We start from the raw sequence: 19,413 nt of genomic DNA, 5'->3' as shown, positions 1-19,413 counted from the left end.
GAACTGTCCTCCAGCGATAGTCAGCTGTAATCACTTATGCAGACATGATGTTAATACCCTGACAGCATCTTGGCTGATTTGGTTAAAGTGTTTTCCTATTAAACAGGAGATTCTGCGTTCAAATCCCAGCAGTGTCTTTCTTCTTGTCTTGTCTTACAAAATGTATCACTATGGATGATTACATGCAGCTTGATTTTGTTTAATGCAAGTTTTCATTCCCTTTCTGATGGCTCTCTACAGTAATTTTTAAAAGTACTAATCGGGATGGATTACTGTACATATCCTCAGTAAAGGGGAATATATAAGTAGTGACTATCCAAATTGCATTTTTGTGTGAAACACATTTCAGAAAATCGAAAACCAATTTTCAAAACTCACAATAACAAGACAAAGGCAAAACATAAGTTCACTTGCACTTTATGCATATTTACCACAACCTTGCCTTCTGATCATAAAAAGTCTTAATTTTAATATAGCAGTTTTAAATGGGACATTCAGAACATGGCATATGAGAATATATGGTTAACCGAGGATGAGCAAAGGATGATCGCACTTTCTGCTTATCGCTATGAACATACCCCTGGTTATAAAAATGTCTCAAAATTCTGACACTGAGGTGTGAGACACAATGTAACAGGCTCTCATAATCCCGAAATACAAGAAATTTTACTGTAGCGTTTTATAAATTTGACCCTGTGAACATTGCATGTCCCTCCATCCTCATTACCAAAACATCTCAATGTCCCGACACTATGTACTTTTGTAATTACAATAATTCACTGTTTCATTTATGAGTTGTGACATTGTGAACATGGCATGTTAAAGTATTTAGAAAATCTAGATCAGAACAGGCTAAATGCAATTCCTAGTGATTTATCATTTTCTTACTTTCTAAATGAAAAAAATATTTTTTCAGTGATTATGACACTTCAGTATGACATAAAATATGCTTCAATGACAGAATAAATAATAATAATAAATAATCATCGAAAAAATACCCAAAGTGGACATTCATAGTTGTGATTATAGGAATGTTAGATATCGGGTGAGTAGCTGCGTCAGCATGCGTAGGCTGCAAAGGAACAAGTAAAGGACTATTCCTGCTGAAAAGAGAAGAAAAGAATCACAATGTTTCGGCTGTGGAGCCTTCTTCAGGTGTGAGAAAGACAGGGCAGTAAGCAAAGAAAATTTTCTTTTTATCTTTGCTGAGTGCTTTTTATCGCTGATGACAACATCAAAGACATTAAGGAGTTTTTACAGCTAACAGCTCCACATCAACTTCCTTACATAACTAACCTCATCAGATCCCTCAACTCCCAACTCTTCCAGTTTCTCACTTCAGAGAAGGAAAAAAAACTCAAAATCCTCTACAGAGAAAAACCATCAACACCCTTATCACCTCCACCAATCCTAACCTTGGTGTTACTACACCCTCTGACCTTTCCCTTTCACCCCTTTGCATCCTCAGCTAACATATTTTAATAGTACAACAAAATTACAATAGATTGTACAGTATTTATGTTTAAAATTAAGGTAAATATGTCAAAATATCAAAGTCCACGGTGCTAATGTAACAATGCTTGCATGTTCTTAAACAAATCTGCACTGTATTTTTAAAATATTTCAGCAGAGGATACAACGGGGGTATAAATGACGACTCGACTTTTTCTTGGGTGAATATGGTTTTCTGGGGAGTTGCGATGTTGGGCATACAGTAATTGGACATTTCCCGGTGATTCTGACACCTGTTAAGCACTCGCATTTCCTGCAAATATTAAAATGGTTAAGGTTTCGCTGAGAAATCCAATCGACCTTTGCGAAGACAATGTTTACATCACATAAGAAACATGTCTCTGGGTGGACTCGAACCACCAACCTTTCAGTGAACAACCAAACGCGCCACACAGATGGAATGGTGGGTCCGTGTCTCACATCACAACTTTCAGGTTAAGCTGGTAATATTTCTTCTGCACTGATAATCAAGAATTGAATTTCATTTCTCGCAAGCTGTGTGAATTTCTTGAAATACAAGTTTTCCAGAAAGGAAATGAATACATGCATTCAACGAAATCAAGCCCTTTGTGATAGTCTGAAATGGTACGTTATGTACCACAAGATAGGAAAAAAAACATGACTGGGATTTTAACCTACGTGACCTACGTTACCAGACCGGAGTAAAGTTAGCTTGAAGTTCGAAAACGATTTTGGCACGCCTGTAGCGTTTACACGAAACCTCTTAGAATCGCGAGAATACTTGCTTTGTGTATAAAATACATTGTGAATGCTTTCTCAGCCTTTACTTTTTCGTTTATATGACATTTTTTTGACCAATCACGAATATTCTTTTGTCCATATCATCGCAACGGAAGCACAGAACGCCTTCAAACCAAATACATTTTAAAGACCACGACATGTGGATATTTCCACAGCCTCTACATCAAAGTATCAGTGAGCTAATTATCTTTTTTTAAACCTCCGGTTTTTCATCGATGCGTAATTACGCACTAACTGGAACCTGGGGGACCGCTGTATACACAAGATCACAACGCGAGAAATGCTGTTCAATACGGCTTCATGCGAAAAACCCGTATATGACTATAGGCAACAGAATAGTGCAGTATCCAATTACTCAGACTGTAAGCACGCGAATAAAGCTTTGTCTGAATTCTGAAACCCTTTCTTTACGTCCTGTTTTCATTCAGGTAAGAGTCAACTATATGCACAATACTACTGACAGCAGGAAGATTAAAATATTCTTTACTCAGCAGCTTATTAAAAACAGCTCCCATGATGTTCAAACCGATTTTTTACACAGAACACTGACACAGCTTTGCGTTCTGAATCTCTTTTTCTCGTGCGTTTATTTAATGTGGCACAATGCACTGGGATAGGGGTATTCTGTTCACAAACCAATAGCATTTAAACCACAGCACCCACAATGCTGCAAGTAAGTGTTTTGCACACTAAGCAGAGAGCGATGTCTTCCTCGTTAGTATAGTGGCGAGTATCCCCACCTGTCACGCGGGAGACATACAAGGTACATCAGGACGTGCATTGAAGTGAAAGCAGGATGCGCTGCGACATCCACTGTGCAGATCCCGCCACACTAAGAGGTGAGTGGGTCTTTTCGATCACAGCGCTAGGCGAATCCCCAAACAGTGTGCGTGGCAACAAACGAAACAGGCCTGTTTCAGCCCGGTTTCGATCCGGGGAAATTGGGCCCAGTAGTGGCGGGATCTGTACAGTGCATGTCGCAGCGCTTCAATGTGCTTCCTGATGTCCTACCCCGAGAACTGAAAAGACAGCGTCCGCAGCAACCACAGCTCAGGTCTCTGCACAGGAGCTAAGCTGCCCCCATCTCCTCTGCTCTGCTCTGCGGCTCCTGCGGAGTGGAGTCCTGCCTGGAGCCGTGTTTGCAGGCGGCAGCTCCCCGCGCCCTGTCTGTGCGTCGTGTCCAAGGGCTCCTGGGAGGAAGAGAGAGCCCTCCCACTCGGGGGCTTTTCCACGGTCTGTGTGAGGAGGGGCGGGTGTGTCCAGTAGCTTATCGAGCGGAAGCCTTGGTCGGCGGAGAGCTGTGATCGTGCAGACCTTGAGGTGTCACCTCTTTGTCTGCTTTCCCGCCCCCCCTCCGCCCAAGCTCTGCTCCAAAGTAGCCCGGCAACCCCTCACACCTGCACCTTTCACAACTTAAGTTGTGGTCATGAGACACCCATGGGGCGTTGTTCTGTTCTTGCTAATTGTTTCCTGCCCGTCGCAGGCAGGAGTCCATGCGAGGAAGATGCGCTGGACAGAGCTCAGAGGGCGCACCTGGGTGGCTTTCCTTCTGAGTGACGTTCCTGCAACACTCTCCCGCTCCTCTTGGTGCGCTCATGCCGCAACACAGGAAGGCTGGAGCAGGTGGGTGTGGAGAGTGTTAGACTGAAGATTTAAAGGTCCCTGGTTCGATCCCGGGTTTCAGCGTTTTGTTTCATGGAGCCCTCTGTTCCTCTCTGCAGCACCCCCTTCCTAAAGTGACGCTTCCCTTTCTCAGCCTGAAATGCAAGCGAGACACCAGCAGCAGTCCCTGCTGGTTTCCGTAGTGTAGAGGCTGTCACGTCAGCCTAACACCTGAAAAGTCCCCGGTTCGAGACTGGGCGGAAACAGCATCGTTTTGCACGCTCCTGTACTTCACAGAGGTTTTGAGCGACCGGTCATTTGTTGCCAATGTATTTCCGGTGCCTTCATGCACTCTTGTACCAAACGCACGTTCCTTCTGTACACGGAGCAGATCATTCGCAATTGGGCTGTGCCGACAGACCAGGACGAGCTCTGTTGGCTCAAATGCAGTGCAGGACCTGCAAGAACAACAGAAAGATCAGCATCCAGCGGGGGCTTCTTAGTGAGCCCAAGATCTCATCAAGAATCGGCTCCAGCAACAGGGCTGGGCGCATTGTTCCATTCTCCGCCCACTCTCGGTGTAAACAAGTCTCTCCTGGTCTCTGCTTGAATTGCACTTTCCTGCGTTTGCTTTGGTGTAACTGGCTTCCCCTGCATGGGCGAATGTGAAGAAGATCCTTAGTAAGTCATTGAAGAAAACCGAGAAGAGGTCGGAGTGACCTCTGTCGTTCATCAACGATCCAGTCAGGTAGTACTCCTCTGTAAAGCGCTGTTCGTTCACATGGATTGGCTTTTTTTTCCCTTCATTCGTGCAAGTAGTAAAAGCAGACGCCCCTTTAGGGAGCCTGTCAGCACCCGGAGTTTTCCCCTTCTGTAAGCTCTCCATAGACTCTCAGCTCTTCTACTGTCAAATCCCCCTCAAGTACTTCCCTATCTTCTTCACTCAAAACGTTTTCTAGCTTTGAGGTAAAAAAATGAATTTCTTCATCCTTTACCTCTGTAGAGCTGTACAGTCTTGAGTAGAAGTGTCACGCCCTCTGCAGCCAGAGGGCGGTCCTTCTCTGTCCTGTCCCTAGTTCCTGGTCTGCTGTCCTTCCTGTCCCTCTCTTTCCCTTGGGCTATATATTTCCGGGTCTTGCACTCTGTCCTCGCTCAGCACTGACGTTCGGATGTCCTGAGACCCGCCTAGCACCAGGGCGCCCCACGTCCGCTCCCTGAGGGCACAGGTTTCTATACGGCATTCCTGAACTCTTTGCACTAATGAGCCCGGGCCTTTTTCCCGTCTCGCCGCTACGCATATGGGTCTTTTTCCGCACTCCTGCTCCCCACAGTTAGTCCCTTTGGACGTCCGTGACAAGAAGGCCTCGATGCAGGAGAGGATAGCACTCAGCTCTGTACTCTCTCTTCCCTCCTCATCAACTACACTTTCCATGACAGACTTGGAGCCTACCACTTTCCTGAAAAAGAAGCGAGTACACTTCTCATTTTCTTCCAAGAACTGCACTCTGCTTCTTAACAGCACTCCTCGACTGCTTTCTTCGGCTATGCTCCGGATGTCCTTTTTTAAAAGGGTGATATCCTCAAGCACATCGAAGCCACTGTGCAGCATCGTGTAGAGACGCTGCAGCTGCCTCTGTTTCCTGGCTAGCACTCCTCTCCGTCTGGCAGCAGCCTTCCTTCCCTCAGCCATGAAAAAGGCCTTTGTCCTCACCTTCACCTCCTCCCACCACTCTCTTACTGACCCGTACAGACACTGCAAGGACAGCCACTGTGATAGTTTCTCCTTGTAGCGGGATACTACCCCCTCGTTCTCTAGCAGCTTTGTGTTGAGTTTCCAGAGGCCTGGGCCAAAGACAGTCCCGCCCTGGAGTTCCACTCTACACCCTAAAGCCTGATGATCTGAGAAGAAGACAGGCTGAAGAGTGACCCCAACAACTTTCACTCTCTCTGAGACAAAGCAATAGTCAATTCTGGAGCTGCTATTCCTCCCTGACCATGTATATTCTGCTGTTGTGGGATATATACATCTATATGTGTCTGAGAGTTTAAAGTCTTGAACTAAGTTTTGCAGGGCCAGTGAGCTGGAATCCAATTTTATCGGCCTTTTGGCTAAGATCAAGTTCAAGTGGCATGCCCGCAGTTCTTGTCTTTCCAAAGTTCTAGAAGGCGATCGAAGATCCTGAAGAGTGCTTGAGCTGGTATCGCCCTAGGTTGAGCCTAGGGGGTTAAGGCCAAGCAGCAGCTGAGCTGGGTGGGATCCGGCAGCAACGTTCTCTCTCTCTGCTCTCTCCTCTCCCCTCCCCCTTTCTCTTGCTCCACCTCCTTGGCCTCTTGGCTGGGAGTAGGTACTCGTGGCCTGCCCGCGGTGCTTGCTTTCTTCCTCGAGACTCAGAAGCGCTATCCGCTCCCTCTCTCTCTCTCCTCCTGCGCCTGCACCTAGCTGGGCTTTGCCCACAAGGACAAAGTCCAGGGCTCACTCGCTGCTCCTTTAGCAGCTAAACCCTCCTCTCCACAGGACCTTGCTCTCTCTCTTTCTCTCCTTTTTTCTTTTTTCTCCTTTCCAGATGGCAGACAAGAAGACACTGATCCGGTTCCACTGGACCAAGAAAACAGAGACGATGCCAACTGCGAAATCCTTTTTCATTACCTTCCTGAGAGGGATCCTGCAGTTGGTGGCCGGAGATCTCTACTGCCTGCAAGACAACAAGGCAGAGAGATACATGGAGGCCTACATAGCCACGGACGCCTCATATGAAAAGGCAACGAAAATGATCAGAGAAAAAGGTAAGCACCCCCGTTTCTCTGATTTCAGGCCGGAGCCTATGAGGAAGACAAACCAGAGGACCATCACAATCCTCACGTACAACCCCTACGTACCAATGGCACTGGTAACAGCGTACCTAGGGAGGTATGTAACTGTGGTGGGCAAACCGACGGAGATCAGGGACAGTTGCGGCGTCTGGTACGGCAAACGCCAGTACCGAGTCCTCCTGAAAGAGGACCTAGAGGGCGTCGACGGTTTCCAGCACCCCCCGGCCCGCTTCAACATCGGAGCCGACAGGGGGTACCTTTACTACCCCAGGATGCCGGATTTCTGCAAGAAGTGCAGACAGTCCGGCCACAAGGAGAACACGTGTGACATCGTCAGATGTCACAACTGTAACAAAGAGGGGCACCTGGCAAAAACCTGCCGGGCAGCCAAAAAGTGCGATGGATGCGGCGCCGAGGGACACCTCCTTCACGAATGCAAGGTAAGCAAACCTTCGTTTGCGCAGGTGGTGGAAGCCGACCAGCAGAAACCGGTCTCAAGACAAAGGGAGAGAGGTGAGAACAAAGAACCCGCACCTCCCCCGCAGAGAACCGAAACTGCCGAGGCCACACCCCCAGCCGCACCAGTGCCTCAAGATGGCAGCCAGGACGACGGACAAAATGGCTGACCGGAGGAAGGGCCCTGGATAACTCCCAGCAAGAAGGGAAAGAGGATCCACCTTCGGAAGGACAAAAGAAAAGAGTGGTGTAGCGGGGAGGCTTAATAATAAGGCAGAATTAAGTGTTTCTGAGCTTCCCAAATGAGGCCCCATTTCTCTGTTCATCTCTGTGGTGCAGCCACAGAGAAGCTATTCATGCAGGCTGATTTAAGATGTTTTCTTTTGATAAGGGACAGCTCCCAAATGGGGATGCATTTAGCTAAGTCTGGCTATCATGATCAATGGGCATCCATTGGCGCCTATCTGTCTAGGGATTGCCAGTTGGACATCTGGACTGCATTCCTAAGTGTCAGGAGTAAGTGACTCATATCTCACCTTGATCAACCAATCAGGGACTGGTAGGGCCGAGTAACCCACGTGGGACTCTGGTGCCCATGGAACTTTCAGCCAATCAATGAGCTGAAGTTCCTCCAGGTAAAAACAGGCAACACGAGATTCAGTAAGATTCAGTAAGATTCTGGAGAGGATTCTGTGGACTGTTCTAAAGGGAATTCAAAGGAGAATTCCAGGGCAGGACGGCCCAGGAGCAGAAGGCTCCCAAGGGCAGGACATTCTCGCAGAGCGCCTCCTGACCATCCTGAGACTCAGCCCGGACAACCACGGAACGGCCAGTGTGTCCGAGTGCCAGAACTTTCCTTTGTTCTAAGAGTCTAGAGTGGAGGTTGCCAGAGAGTAACCAGCAGCAGGCCTCGTGAACAGGTCAGAACTGTGGACAGCTGAATCACTATTCAGAACTAGCTCTTCATCAGGAACGAACCGGTCCTCTTCCTGACTTGCTGGGACTCACAGTCATCTTTTCTCCTGTGTGCAAACTTTGCTAGTTAAAGCCAACACTAACTAGCTGGTCAGTGAGCATCAGCAGCGCACCGTCGCAAGCCGCACAGCACAGCCTGGCACCGAGCCAGAGAGCGCGGATTGGACAGCAACAGCCTGCAACTGTTTCTTTGTGCCCGCAGGAGATCTGAATCCCCAGAGATTGGATGAGTATTCAACTTCACTGCATTACTGCTCGAGAATTCAATTGTAATCCCAACCAGTTGATATCAATTTAATTCCTAAGAGTTATGTTCTTGTTTTGAGTATCTAATGTAGAAGTTGTAACCAAGTTCACTTTACGAAACGGTCTTAATGAATGATATACTGAATGTATGTCCTCTTGATATGTGTAACACTTCGTAACTGACTGAATATATATCATTTGTATTCTGATAACCCTCTCGATAAGATCTGTTAGGTTTACATGCATATTTTATGTATTAATAAATGTATCCTCGTGTATTAGTACCTGTGTGTGTGCGTTGTTTGAGTTATGTCGCATGGTTGGATTCTAAAGCCATCAAAAGAATCAAAAGAATTAATAATTGTCTCAGTAAATGCCCAAACCCTACAGAACTGGTGCCTTCAGAGAGCCACTATGATTACATATTTGGCGTCCCTGAGCCGGTTTTCTTACATATTTGGCGTCCCTGAGCCGGTTTTCCTACAGTGGTAAGGGAGAACCGTTTCCTCGTCCTAGAGGAAACGGAACTTTCTTCCCCCGAGGCCCAGGAACAACCGGAGGAGGCAGCCCAGGAAATGGAAACCCCCCCCCCCCGAGGCCCAAAGATGACAGGAAGTGACAGCCCAGGAAACGGAACCCCCCTCCCCCGAGTCCCACGGACAACAGGAGGAGGCAGCCCAGGAAGAGGTTACCCCCTCCCCCGAGGCCCAGGGACAACAGGAAGAGGCAGCCAAGGAAGTCGGAACCCCCTCCCCTGAGGCCCAGGAACAACAGGAAGAGGCAGCCCAGGAAGTGGAGCCCCCCTCCCCCAAGGCCCAGGAGCAACTGGAGGTCCCCGAAACTCCTGGAGAAAGGGAAGAAAAAAGCCTTCCCGAAGCGGTGGCGGAGAGTATCCTCGAGGAAGACAAGATTACTTTGAAGCCGCCCTGGAGCTGGGACTGATGGTAGGGCTGGACCTGTCCAGCATGTTTACCTTTCAGTCCCCAGCGAGACCTGGAGGGAGCCCAGCATATTCCCCCCAGGACCCGAACGAGAGGAGTTACATCTAGGCTAAACAGTGCCCAGATGTAGACTCCCAAGTTTTCCACTGTAAGCACAAAGAGAGGAGGTTCAACTTTCACTTGTTTAATCATGATTGTGAAACTTACCTTTCTAACAACTAACGTGAGAGGGCTAAGAGACCCGGTGAAAAGATGGGGAGTCTTTCATGATCTGGTCTCAAAGTCTTTCTCAGTTTGTTTCTTACAGGAGGTCCACCTGAAGGATGAAAGCGACAAGCTGACATTCACCAGGGAATGGACGAAGGGAGAATCATGCTGGAGCGTAGGAGGGGTCCACTCTTCCGGAGTGAGAATCCTCCTCAGAAACCCAGAGATGACGCTGGTTTCCTCCTTCTCGGTGGTGCAGGGCCGGATCCTGGTCGCAGACATCGACTGGAGGGGGCAGAAGTTGAGAGCAATTAACGTCTATGCTCCGACGGAACCCTCTATCCGGAAGGAAGTGTTTGCTGACCTGGCCAGCTGCTGCACCACCAACAGACAGGTGGTGCTTGGCGGGGACTTCAACGTCGACCGGGAGAAGGGGAGCGACGCTAGCTCGGCAGAGCTGGAGTCGCTACTCAAGCAGTTCTCCCTGGTAGACGGTTTCAGACGGTGCCGCCCTAACGACGCCGGAACGACATGGAAAAACTCCCGGGGAGTGTGCAGCCGCCTGGACTACATCTTTCTGCACACGACCTGCTCCCTGGAGTCGGCGACGGTGTCCCCGGAGTGGTATTCCAGCCACGAGCGCTTGACGGTTTATACTCCGATTTATACTCCTTTTGCACCCTCAGCTGAAACATGTTAAAATAACAACGCAGATTTGTTGGAGAACCTGACAAGAATTATTGGGTTAGTACTGTATGTATTCTTGTATATTTACTTTAATTTTAATATAAATGTAAACATCCATGCTGTATAAGCTATTGTAATTTTAAAATATGTTAGCTGAGGATGCGAGGGGGGCTATTATACCTTGTGAAACACGCAAGGAACCGTAAAAAAGGCTGATATTTGAATAAAATTGGCGATCACAAGAAAACCACAATTTATGTGGTATTATCATCAATATCCTTCAAAATCGACGTTCAAATGAAGGATTTGAAGGAACTATGAAAAAAGCAATAGCAGTAGGAGAGGATTTTGATTTTTGCTCTTCAAGTCAGTAGATCGACGTAGAGTTGCGCCCCTACAAACAGCACAAAGGATGAAACCCACCTCCTTCGTTATTGCTATGTTTGTGCCGGTGAAAGTAGCGTTTGTGCTATTGAAAGCATCTCAGAAGATGAAGGTGCAGTCACTTCCACATGTCATGATATCATTAGATCCGACTACAAGAGCTGAAGCCCCCCAGTCCAAGCCAGCAATGTGAGGAAGATGGACATGGAGGAAGGTAGCGTGGCCGAGCGGTCTAAGGCGCTGGATTTAGGCTCCAGTCTCTCTGGGGGCGTGGGTTCAAATCCCACCGCTGCCAAATGTTAATGTTTTAAGACCTGCAATACGATCAGTAAAAGTGCTTTTTGTTAGGCTGCAGGAGGTGTTAAGAGATAAACTTTCTAAAAGACAGGCTTAACATCAAGGCAGAAAAAATATTTTGTTTTCTCAACAGAAATTCTCTTTGGCACGTTCAGCTTTATGTAGGGAACAACATCTGCCAAGATCACTTTTGAGGCAGTGCACATGATAGTGTACCGGCAAGTACAGTACATTCAATATTGGCTGTGGTGGTGAGCTGCTTTGGTCTGTGAAACTTTTAATTCTTCACGCCGAATCGTTGGCAGGGGTAAAGCTTATTAAATCTTTGAACATAGCGCTCCATCAGAAGTACTTTGTTCGTGATCAAAAGAGATCAGAGGATTAACTTCATGAATTCACATAGCATACCTTACAGGAAAGATTTAAAAGGGGAATTGATTGTGCTTCCTGATGTTGTTCCTGTGGTTTCTTTGGATACAAAGGTGAATGTTCTTTGACGTTCTGCTAGAGTATCCACTGGGTGAGCTTTATCAATTAGCTCGGATAGGTCATCAGTGCTCCGTCTCCAGGAAAATAATCAGCACTGTCGATCACGAGTTTACAGATTTCTCCAAATAACAACTATACATTTTAACCCAGCGGTTAGCATTCCTTCAATCCAATAGTTTTACTCTGGATAAAAAGCAGCGCAATCTACAGAGATGATGATATTCAAATATTTCAACGTTCTTATTGGATTACCTGTATGGAGATATCGCTCAGAATTCCTAATATGATTTTGAGTTCAGTTTTGCTTTACTACTTTCAGAGTCTTTTATTGACCTTGCTGAAGCAGAGAAATGACATAATCACAAATGCGACCTACCTGTGCTGCTGTTTCTGGTTAATAATTATTATTGCGAGGAAAAAAAAACAGCTCCTTGCATTAAGAGCAAGAGCAACCAACGCGCTCTCTTGTTGAGTTGGGTTTTTTCCGTGGTGCTCTTCCTCAGATGCAAAGTTATTTGGCGAGCAAGGACCTCTGAGAAGGAGCCTGAATCCGTCAAGAACTCTGAAATTCTAATATCGCACTACCGTCTTGTGTACAGAGATCTGCTTCTTCCTTTTTGAGTGTTTTGGTGTTTAAGAGCACACTTCCTACCTCGAATGTTAGTTTCAGGAGATGTGTTACCAGATCACAGATCATCTTGAAAAGATTTGGGATGCACTGGCTCAGTTATTTGAAGGAACCTATACCACCAACGCACTTCTGAGAAGCACCTGCACATGTTCGCAATCCTCTCTCTCACCTACAAAGTTATGAAGACACAGACGACCAACAAAAACTAATTTGATTCACTCAATTATTTGTCCATCTCTAAAGCCTGTGTGTATTGACAAGGCAATTCAAAAGCACATATTAAATAAGAACACGATCCTTCTTGTTACCATTCACGTGGTTGGAGCGTTGTTTCGCCCTTTAACATTCTTCTACAATATTTACAAAAGGGCTTTATCACTGGAGTTGTGTGCATCAGTCCATGAACATCAACTGTACTGCTGTTTTTCTATGCGTAATTTAATTGCAAGCACTTAAAAGATGCAAAAAGGTTTCAAAGAAAACATAATTGAAAGACAGTCGAGTAAGGAGGTAGAAAAACGCACTCCCCCATTGAAGAATCAACCACCGTCGCCCATGTGACTGGATATAAAAATAAATTATTCATTTCAATTATTCATGAAGGGTGGATTGTGGTCAGTAAACATATGCACATCTTTAAGTCAGTTCCACCATCTGTGTCATAGGGGATGTAGCTCAGTGGTAGAGTGCATGCTTTTCATGTATGAAGTCCTGAGTTCAATCTCTGGCGTCTCCAGATGTCTTAAATTATTGTGCTCGCATCGCAATCTTCTGTTGAGTAAGAACTCTTTGCTCGTGTTCATAGAGAGCCAGGTTTACACAATTAAATTCAGTCACACATGAAGTGCTACAGTCTTGCTCTGCTGTTTTAAATGTACCTCCAAAGCATTTCGTTGTGTTAACTACCAAATGATTTGAACTAATTTTACGTCATATTCAGGAAATCCAGAGAAGGTCATCAGACTTTTAGTGGCTGTTGAAGAAAACACCTGTTGAATCTCACTGAATGAGAGATCATTCAGCGAGCAAGTCCTCCCTCTGGACTCCAAATATTTTGGGTTAAACTGTTATTCACATACTCTAACGAAGAGAAACGTTAGTGTCTTCCGGTGTGTGAGCCCATTTCTAAAAAAAAAAAGTTATATAAATTGAATTGTTCTACTTTTTAGGCTTGCATAGTCTTATTAATATTTCAGTTAAATCTTTTTTTCTGTAGTAACATCAGTTGATATTAATATTAGTCCTTATTTATAATTTTTTTGTCATGGTTGATCTTAAATAATTTTGTAATTAGTTTCAGTTTTGAAAAATCATGCAGAGAAGCTACCAAAACTGGTAATGTTCATATAATGTGTAATGCAATAGCAGCATTTTGGGTTGAAAACAAAAAGTATATCTTGGTATGAATCCTAACACTTCATAGACAGCGTTCTAGGACTTCTCGCTTCAGATAAAGTTGTCAATACATCATAGATTTCTACTCAATCAATATCAGCAGTGTTATCGCTACCGAACGCTAAATATAGATCCTGGCAATACTTCGTGAGATCTTCGTAAGAAAATCCAAAATACTACGGAAGGAATCAAATTTATATGTTTCTTTGGATCGAGAAGATGATCATTATGAGACTCAAAACATGCCTGTCTTTTCTTTTTTCGAGGACAAATGGATTATTGAGGTGTAAAGATGGGTTCAAAACCAAAATCACCTGCTATCGCTGCTGTTTCTTCAAATCCTTCAACTGATCATCGATATCGAGGAATAATATATAGTTTCTTCAAATCCTTCAACTGATCATCGACATAGAGAAATAATATTATACAATTGTGGTTTTCTGTTAATTGCCAATTTGACTAATTACATCTTCGTTTACAGATGTCTTGCATGTATCACAAGGTATAATAGTCGTCGTGCGTCCTCAGTTAAAATGTACGACAAAAGTACAACATTTATGGTTACATCCATATTAAAATGAAGGTAAATATACCAAGATATTAAAATACAATTGTACAGTCCTAACTTAATAATGCCTGTGAAGTTTTCCAACAAATCCGAACTGTAATTTTGAAATATTATAGCTGAGAATGAAAAGAGAGTACAAAGATCAAATTCAATAAGTGAAAATGCACCAGTAGTTCTCTAAGCTGAGTTTCTTCCCTGAACATGACTTGCTTGCGAAGCACCAAGCAGCCTTGAACGGATCGCGGAAATCAAATATACAGTACAGATGGATTCAGAGTGGGCTTTCCAACTTTTGTGCAACATTTTCCTTTGATAGGGTGGAGTTGTCTTCACAATCTGGGTTAAATAAAAAGGAGTGACGTCAGTGTTAAACAGCTTTCCTTCTTGGAGAACAATGGTTGTGTTCCATATTTCTAATTATTTTGGTTTCAAGATCGCAATTTAGTGTGAAACATAAAAGCCAGCTGGATAAGCTTTATTAATTTCCCTCATGGGATCAATAAAGTATCTACAGCAGTGGTTCTCAAACTTTTTGGACCAAGTACCACCCCTAATCCAACCAAAGCATCCAAGTACCACCTACAAGTCATCATCTCATAGGAACCCCAGAAATTCTCAATGACCAACATGAGTGTACGTGCACATACTCACACATACATATAATAAATATTATAATAATGAACTTTATTTGATATAGCGCCTTTAAAGGTGGCTTCTCAAAGTATTTTACAGAAAAAAAAAACATTAACAACAACTAATAAAAAAGCACCATTTCAGTGAGAGGGGTGAGCCTATTTAGTTGAGCAAAGGAGATGTGAATTAATTTTTCGAGCCTTGATACAATTCACAACAGAGTCTAACAGATATTAAATCATCAGGCATTTTCTTGACGGCAAAGGTCTCGCGGTGGATGTTGTAATGCGTACATTAATTTCTGGAGCAACCTCTCTAATTCGTGCAACTGCACCGTTATGTCGGCTTGTCATTGCTCTAGCACCGTCTGTACAAACTCAGATGCATTTTATCAAGTCGAGGTCATTCTCTTCGATAAATTCATTCTGAAGCTGAAATATGTGCTCTCCTGTAGTTCCTGTTGGTAGCGGTTTACAGAACAGAAAGTCTTCATGGGACATACCCTCAAACTCGTATCTAACGTAAACGAGCAAATTGGCCAAATCGACTACAGACTCATCTAATTGCAGTGAAAAACATCTGCTCATCTTAACGCGCTCTATCAGTGTACTTTTGATATAATCCTTCATTTCAATAATTCTATGAATGACTGTGTCTTTCAGGGGAAGGGGGGCAGCTGGTCGAGCTGTTTAGCAGCTTTTTTTCCACACATAATACGTGTCAGCTCTTTTGCCAACGGTAAATAAGGTTCTTCAAAAATAGTGTAGCTTACCTGCTTTAGCAATCCGCAAGCTTTTTCCGCGTTTCCGTTTTTATTTCCGTATTTATTTAAAGTTTTTATTTCATGTGCATGGGAGCGAAACACAGAGACGCTCGGTGTATTTTTCTCAAATTCGAACAGTTCTTAAATATTTTTCTATCACGCTTTCGTGTGCTCACAAGATTGCCTGCGTTCGTAGCACGCATTTCTATGCATTCCTGTGTTTACAATGTTGGCATTGTTCCAAAATCACGCACATTCTCCTTTCTCCCTATTTGCTGGAGATACAATAGCTTTTTTTAAATACAATTGGTCACTTGCATCCGTAGCACGCATTCCTATAGAGTGGTATAGAATTACAGAGTATCTCTTGTGTCCACTGAAGTATTAGCACGCACTGTATCGTAGTATGTAGGCTGCGTATTCGACAAGTATTAAAATACAAAATATGAAAACCCGTCCCGATTTTTCAGTGCACACTACACAGTTCCAGGGTCATTTGGCGTACCACCTGGTGGCACTCCACGTACCACTGCCGGTACGCGTACCACAGTTTGAGAACCACTGATCTACAGTATCTATAAATCTCTTACACGTCATTTACAATGGCTTTTCAACTAATAGCCCGTGCAGGGATCAAACCCTAGCTGTTGGTACAGTACGAGTTGCGTAAGGCTCTGTAACGCGCAGATGAGAAACTAACCTCTACTTCTTCATTATATACACAGTGAGCTATATATGCGAGCTTACTGCCTCCTACGGGCTCTGTATTTGATTGCGGTACAAGTTCGGCCGTGGAGATAAAGTGAGACGGGTGTGTACATTAAAAGGCTCATAGTGTCCCTGGGAGGGCTCAAACCACCACCCTTTTGGTTAACAACCGAACCACAAAGACTCATGTACAGCTTAACACTTCTCGGTCTCAGTGAAAGTGATACACTCCGTAAAATTTCCAGAGATTCATTTATTTTTAAAGGAAAATCACCAACAGCGGCCGAGATCTACTGGAGTTTTTTCATTCTATACTGCGATTTCTGAAGGGTACTCTGTGAAAATACGAGTTTTGACGAGAAGGGATGGACATATAAGGTCAAAAGGCTTGAGGAATTGAACCTTAAGGTGAAGACTGCGGGTTCAGTAGCAGCAGAACCTGATCAGTATCAGTTGACTCCGATATACTTTGAAAATGAACTTGGGGATTTAGAGTCAGACGTGCTACCGTTGCACCATGGGGTACTTAATTAAAAAAAATAGAAAAAAAATCAGTGTTCCTGGATCTGTAATTGAGAACAACACCTGCACAAGAGCTGCGCAGGAAGAATAAAATGTGGTCTGGGAAGAAGAGACTCTCTTCGGAGAGCTGCGCTCTTCACAGGAGATTTTTTTTTTGTGAAGCTGATTTGTCTCCTTTGGGAAATTCAACAGCACTGACAGCCGTGACTTTGTGGCGCAATGGTAGCGTGCCTGACTCCAGATCAGAAGGCTGCGTGTTCAAATCATGTCGAGCTCAGCTGTTACTTTTTCAGGTTCTGCTGGTCCTGAACACGGAATTCACCCCATGCAGTTGAGTTCTATCTGTACACCACATAGATAATCAAAACAAAATAGAGCAGTACAGGACACCCCGTGTGGAGCTCACACAGGCTTACAGTCTCCAGCATTGGAGTGGAGGGGAAAAAAGAACTTTGTTTTTTTTTTAAGAGAAAAGGCACAGTTCACATCTGCTTAACATCACGTCCAACTTTAGAGACAGCTACATCAGATAATGGAATCCCGGAAGTTTCAGATAACTTTTTTTAATACAGGTTCAAGCAAACCTGAAAGTTAATGAGTTTCCGGACACTTTTGTTTGATTAAAAAGTGTCTGAAGCCTGAAACTGTAATTTGAAAACAAAACCCGCTATTGGACATTAGCAGGTGCTTTTTGTAACGATTTGCTATTTCATGCTGGAAAACAAAGGAAACAGACCCAACGTTTGCTTTCAGGTGCGGTTCATTACATAATATACATCTATTACTGAAGAGCTTGAATAAAATTTACACGAGCCAGGTAGAAGTCGAACCTACAATCTTATGATCCGAAATCAGACGCGTTGTTTATTAAACCGCTGGCATTTCACATGACCTGAATTCCCCCATAGTGTGCTCAGCGCCGCTACTAGTAATGCACCGCTCCGTCTAAAATTTCAAAGTGAGAAACATGTGTTTTCTGATTTTTTATGAGTTTTAAAATATAATCTCTTTAAATCAGACAAGGGGTTTATGTTTCGCACTGAAATTCCGATTGACTGAGAATTCAAAGAAAGACTGTTTTCTTCCACAACACCGTATAATTATCACATCCACTAGACTCTCCAACCTCTCCAGATCTTGCTGGTCGAGCAATTGCTCCGATAAATTAGGTCACATATCCTGTTAAATCATTTTTTCTCAACACAACATTTCCTGGTGCACGTTTTCTCTATGAAAAAAAGACATTTTTCCGTTGCACGATTTCTCGTTTTTTATCAAAGCGTACAGAAATAAAAAAGAAGAAGAAATAGTGTCGCAAAAGAACTCTGTCGCCCTTGGGAGATGTCAAACGCATTGGACATGAAAATGGCAGATAAAAGCCAGTTCTTTTCGTTTCTCAGTGTCGGGGCTGCTATGTAAAAGAGGCAATTTGCTCTGAGCGCAGGTTCAGCGCTTACTGAACGCAGATGTCTCAGAGCTGTGTGTCCAAGCGGCTGTAAAAGGTGAAGGTTGTCCTGTCACCGTAGCCTAGTTGGTTAAAGCGCTTCTCTATTAAACAAAAGAACCGAGATTCAAATCCCTGCCGTGTCCTTCTTCCTATCTTGTAGTACAGAACGTATCATTTCGGGCAATCACAAAGGGCTTGATTTCGTTAAATGCATGTGTTCATTTCCTTTCTGGAAAACTTGTTTTTGATGAAATTCACACAGCTTGCGAAAAATGAAATTCAATTCTTGGTTATCAGTGCAGAAGAAATATTACAGGCTGGCAAAATAAACGGGAAGAGATTTTTTTTTAACCGAAAACTTGTGGTTCGAGAAATTCGAGAGTTTCTGTGGCGCAATCGGTTAGCGCGTTCGGCTGTTAACCGAAAGGTTGGTGGTTCGAGTCCCCCCAGGGACGGGGTTCTTTTGCGATATAAACATTGTCTTCAGTCGATTGGATTTCTCAGCGAAACCTTAACCATTTTAATATTTGCAGGAAATGCGAGTGTTTAACACGTGTCAGGGTCACCGGGAAATGTCCAATAATGCCCAACATTGCAACGCCCCAGAAAACCATATTCACTCAAAAAAAATTATTGTCGAATCTTCATTTATACTCCAGTTGAATCCTCTGCTGAAATATTTTAAAAATACAATGCAGGTTTGTTTGAGAACTTGACAAGCATTCTTACAATAGCACTGTGCAGTTGGATTTTGATATTTTGACATATTTACCTTAATTTTAAACATAAATACTATACAGTCTATTGTAATTTTAAAATATGTTAGCTGAGGATGCAAAGGGGTGAAAGGGAAAGGTCAGAGGGTATAGTAAAAACAAGGTTAGGATTGGTGGAGGTGGTAGGGGTGTTGATGGTTTTTCTCTTGTCATGGAAATATAACTATTAATTTTAAAGGATCACTTACTGACGTCAGACAGCTGCCAATTCTCCAGACGCGTCTCTGGAAGGATAAACAGTTTATCATCCGAGGTTCGTCCAATTTGCTAAAATTGTCCGGGTCCGGATGGAGTTTCAGCAGCCGTTCGCGCTCAGGTTTGTGATCCCGGACGAGCCCCCAAATTGTCATGGAAATATAACTATCAAGGAAGCCACAAGAGAGAGTTCTCACCTGAGTAAGGTCTTTATTTCAATATTGCAATATTGGGAGCCCTGCAAAGTGCAACCAGAGACTCAATTTGTTACAAGCAGTACAGGGTTTTTATAAGACGTTGCGCTGTAAAAAAGTTCAGCACTTGGTCCCTTCTAAAACTTCCCCTTTCTCTAAGAGAAAACAGATTACATCATAGAGCGAGAGAAGAAAAACTAGATTTGTTATTC

The 19,413-nt window shown here is 44.0% G+C and overlaps 2 non-coding genes across 2 annotated transcripts; both read left to right on the top strand.

Annotated features, from left to right (window-relative positions):
• Positions 1-10,796: 10,796 nt before the first annotated feature.
• Positions 10,797-10,878, top strand: trnal-uag (transfer RNA leucine (anticodon UAG)). Its single transcript has one exon. It is a non-coding gene; the product is annotated as a tRNA-Leu (tRNA).
• Positions 10,879-18,417: 7,539 nt separating this feature from the next.
• On the top strand, positions 18,418-18,491 carry trnan-guu (transfer RNA asparagine (anticodon GUU)). Its single transcript has one exon. It is a non-coding gene; the product is annotated as a tRNA-Asn (tRNA).
• The last annotated feature ends 922 nt before the right edge of the window (positions 18,492-19,413 follow it).

Source organism: Lepisosteus platostomus, unplaced genomic scaffold (assembly GCF_059453375.1).
Source record: "Lepisosteus platostomus isolate fLepPlt1 unplaced genomic scaffold, fLepPlt1.hap1 Scaffold_166_H1, whole genome shotgun sequence".
In the NCBI taxonomy this organism is placed as follows: Eukaryota; Metazoa; Chordata; class Actinopteri; order Semionotiformes; family Lepisosteidae; genus Lepisosteus; species Lepisosteus platostomus.
Note: the sequence above shows the minus strand (reverse complement) of the source record. Positions and strands in the feature narration are given on the sequence as shown.